At 44.0% G+C, this 5,000-nt stretch overlaps 1 protein-coding gene and 1 long non-coding RNA gene across 11 annotated transcripts in view; one reads left to right on the plus strand and one right to left on the minus strand.

The window, feature by feature from the left end:
• LOC310733228 (uncharacterized protein) overlaps window positions 1-5,000 on the plus strand; it is a 46,343-nt gene that overhangs the window by 31,957 nt on the left and 9,386 nt on the right. The gene's annotated exons all lie outside the window — the stretch shown is intronic.
• LOC310733254 overlaps window positions 3,786-5,000 on the minus strand; it is a 1,508-nt gene continuing 293 nt past the window's right edge. Inside the window, exon 3 of the long non-coding RNA XR_014535676.1 lies at window positions 3,786-5,000. This exon is cut by the window's right edge and continues 24 nt beyond it. This is a non-coding gene — a long non-coding RNA (uncharacterized lncRNA).

The following is a 5,000-nucleotide window of genomic DNA, read 5'->3' on the forward strand; positions in this document are numbered from 1 at the left end:
TTTTGTCTCGAATCTCACCCCCATTCCACCTGAACAACCACACTTTTCTTTCTTCTCTCTCTTCACACACGGTTCCACGGCATGTGAAAAACAAAAGAACAGAATAAAAGGGTGTGTTTGGTTTGGGCCCGTCTGTACAGAGTTATGTGACTTTTTTTGGTGAGTTGACTAGAGGAACCAAAGGAACTTAATCCTGGTCTGCTTCCTCTTTCAGTCTGGACTCGACCTTACTGTGGTTTTATGGGATGTTAGTATTGTGTGTGTGTGTGTGTGTGTGTGTGTGTGTGTGTGTGTGTGTGTGTGTGTGTGTGTGTGTGAGAGCCCTTACAGTGGAAACAATGATGTATTAGAACATTCACACCAGATCTGTGGTCATGGTGTAAAACTCAGAAAATGAGTTTTACACTGCAGCCGAATGTTACCCCACCTCCGCGTTACCCCACCTCCGCATTACCTCAGTCTGATGCATTACCCCACCGCCGCGTTACCCCACCTCCGCATTACCTCAGTCTGATGCATTACCCCACCTCCGCGTTACCCCACCTCCGCATTACCTCAGTCTGATGCATTACCCCAGTCTGATGCATTACCCCACCTCCGCATTACCCCAGTCTGATGCGTTACCCCACCTCCGCGTTACCCCACCGCTGCATTACCCCACCTCCGCGTTACCCCAGTCTGATGCATTACCCCAGTCTGATGCATCACCCCACCTCTGCATTACCCCAGTCTGATGCATTACCCCTGTCTGATGTATTACCCCATCTCTGCATTACCCCAGTCTGATGCATTACCCCAGTCTGATGCATTACCCCAGTCTGATGCATTACCCCAGTCTGATGCATCACCCCACCTCTGCATTACCCCAGTCTGATGCATTACCCCAGTCTGATGTATTACCCCACCGCCGCATCACCCCACCGCCGCATTACCCCAGTCTGATGCATTACCCCAGTCTGATGCATTACCCCACCGCCGCATTCCCCCAGTCTGATGCATTACCCCAGTCTGATGCATTACCCCGACCTACAGCTGGGACATTATAGCTGCAGTGTGTAACAATTGACCTCATGTTCTTTTCTTCAATTCAAAATTCTCTTTCATATCAGTTATTTTATCTGTTAACTTGAGCGATTGTTCTACATTTGACACTACATTTGAGCATGTAGTATATTTTTCTCTGCCCAAGAAATAGGCCCCACCCACATGCTTTTTTTTTTTTTATGCAGCTGAGGGCCATAAATATCACAAACGGATGCTTTAAAGTGTGTGTGTGTGTGTGTGTGCAGTGAGAGCTGTAGGTCTATACAGATCCAGGAAGTGCTCTAACATAATCACTTAACTGAGTTACACTGAGCTCAGAACCTAATTTATTTAGAGACCACACACACACACACACACACACACACACACACACACACACACACAGAATGACACAAAGTTGTAAAATGTTTTTAGTAGCACTTTATTATAAGACATGTGCTGAGGATCTACCATTAAGTTGACATTTTGTACTTCTCATCTGTGGCTCTATAAGGCGACTTGTCGTTGTGGCGAAATAATATTAAATTATCTAATTAAAGTGTTTGATAATCTTTCAAAAGTTCGGATTTTTCTCACCATACACACAGGAGCATGAGGAGATTATAAACTTTATGGAACCTGGGATGAAGGTCTTGACTTTACACCACAGACTTTACACCGAACGCTCGCATCTGATTGTTCAAATTAGCTCATATTGAGACGATACGTTTTCTCCTTAACAGTTTTTTTTTTTTCCTCCACACGTTTCCTGAAAAGCAGAAGTCTCTTTAATCCTACGTCCCTGTGTGTGTGTGTGTGTGTGTGTGTGTGTGTGTGTGTGTGTGTGTGTGTGTGTGTGTGTGTGTGTGTGTGTGTGTGTGTGTGTGTGTATGTATGTGTGTATGAAACTTTCCCATCATTGTTCACTTACCTCAAACTGTAGTGTCCTGATTAGCGACATCTGTTACCTTTTGAAGCAGAGACACACACACACACACACACACACACACACACACACACACACACACACACACACACACACACACACACAAGGACATGCACTGACAGGTTGGGTGTGTCTTTTTAAGCTTAAAGACCTACAAAGAAATATTCACATGCATTGTGTTACTGGAAATGCGCACACGCACACACACGTGCACACACGCGCACACACACATACACACACACACACATATATACACACACATATATACACACACACACTATTAGTGGTCTTGCATTTTTTCGCAGCCAAACTACATGTCTGCTTTTCCTCTGCTCTCGTCTTCCATTTGTTTATTGTTCCCTCGCTTTCTACAGCACTCCCTTCCAATTTAAGAGGGAAAGTAGGAGAGAAAAAAAAGAGGGATAGTGATGAACAAAGAGAAATTTACAAGAACGAGTGAATGAGAAAAGAAGTGGGGAAAAATAAGGGATAAGAGTGAACAGAGAAAGAACGAGTGGAGAACGTGAACATCAGCACTAAAACTAGAGTTGAGGGCAGTGAAGCAAAAGTGAAACATTTCTACAACAGGGTGTGTGCATGTGCGTGTGCGTGTGTGCGTGTGTGCGTGTGCGTGTGTTCGTGTGTGTGTGCGTGTGTGTGTGCAGTATAACCGTTTATTCCTTATGAAATCCCATGTTGAGTCTTGTATGGTGCTACGGTCTGTTAGATTTGGAGAAAACATGACAATGATCATGACTGTGGTTAGCAGTGACTCCACCCCCCCCCCCCCCACCACACACACACACACACACACACACACACACACACACACACACACAGCACTCTGGCCGCTCTAAAGGCAGCATTTCGGTGATACAATGTGTCTCGTGTGTTTACCTTCGCAACAACACCACCTTTTGTAAACAGTTCACCAACCAAACACCATGTTCATCACTGCTGCTGAGGGAAACGCTGAGTGAAGGATTTCTGGGAATTGTATAAAAGTTCAGTCCTTCACCTCACCTCAGTCTCGGCTCTCTGACAGGGTAATAAACCCTGCTGACCTTCACACGTTCACTCGGGTGTGTATGAATAAAGCACTGCGTGATACGTGTTGAATTCAGTCTCCACCCGAAACACTGATATGAGCCTTCAGGGCATCATGGCTCTGTTTCTTCATGCCACTCCCTTTGTGTGTTTTTATGACTGTGTGTGTGTGTGTGTGTGTGTGTGTGTGTGTGTGTGTGTGTGTGTGTGTGTGTGTGTGTGTGTGTGTGTGTGTGTGTGTGTGTGTGTGTGTGTGTGTGTGTGAGAGTGACAGGTATGTAGTCAGTGCAGATCACACAAGCCCCTGCAGTGTGGAAACAAGGTGTGTGAAGGTGTGTGTTCCTTCAGCCCGTCACTGTCAGCTGGCCAGATGCCAAAAATAATAATCAGATGTTTGAGAAGCTTTAAAACGCAGAAGAAAAACTTTCTGCATGTTTTTATTTCCCCTTTGTGCGCTAATGTTTGTATTCTGCACATAACATCTCACACTTCTCACCTCACACATATCTCACATCTCAAATCGTACACTTATCTTACAGCTCACACTTTTCTCACATCTTACTCCAACCTAACATCACACATCTATCTCATATCTCACACTTATCTTGCATCACACTTCTCACCTCACACACTTCTCACATTTCACCCCAACTTAACATCTCACTTATCTCACACTTATCTCAAATCTTACACTTATCTCACATCTCGCACTAATCTCACGTCTCACACTTATCTCACACTTATCCTAAATCTCACACATATAACATCTCACACTTATTTCACATTTATCTTACACTAACCTCATGTCTCACACTTATCTCACACTTATCTAACATCTCACACTTATTTCACATTTATCTCACACTTATTTCACACTTATCTCACACTAATCGAACATCTCACACATCTCAAATCTCACACTTATCTCACATCTCACACTTTTGTGGTATGCATTGTTCATATGTAGGACATTGTGTGTGTGTGTGTGTGTGTGTGTGTGTGTCTTTCCTGAGAAGTAGAGAAATAAAGCCACAAAAAAAAACATTTGGCACATAAGTGACTTGTTCATCAGTTAAAAATACCTTTTGTTTCAGATACACAACCTCATACACTATTTACACATTTTCCTGTGTGTGTGTGTGTGTGTGTGTGTGTGTGTGTGTGTGTGTGTGTGTGTGTGTGTGTGTGTGTGTGTGTGTGTGTGTGTTTTGGAACACTGTACAGTCTGTAGCTCATTAAAACACACACAGCTGAGCACGCACACACACTCGGTCACTTGTATTTCTGTGAACTCGTCTCACTGCTGCTGGGCCGTCCTCTCTCTCACACACACACACACACACACACACACACACACACACACACACACACACACACACACACACACACACACACACACACAGGACCAAGTCTGTCATTAAACACGTTCCTGTTGTTGTTCAGCAGGAATGTGGTGAAACTGCTGTACTTTACATGCTGTTATTCTCCCTGAGGCTCACTGTATTACCCACAATGCACCACACGCTCAAGCTGTTTTATCCCTTTGTTCCTCGGATGTGTTTTTTTTTCTCTTCGCTGTTTCCACAGGAAGTGTTTCTCCGAGTCGTGTGTTTGGATCACAGGTGTGAATTATGCACATGTAGGATTGAATCATCTGAACCAATGAGAAGATTTGATTGTGATGGATGTGAGATGTGAGTTTGGTGGAAACTTTCCACTGATCTTCAGACTTGAGAAGACATGAGTTTGTGTTGGAGAGAAATAGAGCTCCATTAGCATGTAGCTTTATAACTAGCATCCGATTATTTGGGTTATAATGAATACCAACACACATGTGCATGAAACAACACACACACACACACACACACACACACACACACACACACACACACTGTTGTTGTGTTCAGTGCACTGATACCTGTGTTGGTTTTCTGTTAGAGATGTCTTCCTCTTTCTGTCTTCTCTTCCTCTGTTCTGTGGTTGA

Source organism: Silurus aristotelis (assembly GCF_946808225.1).
Source record: "Silurus aristotelis genome assembly, chromosome: 11".
Taxonomy (NCBI): Eukaryota; Metazoa; Chordata; class Actinopteri; order Siluriformes; family Siluridae; genus Silurus; species Silurus aristotelis.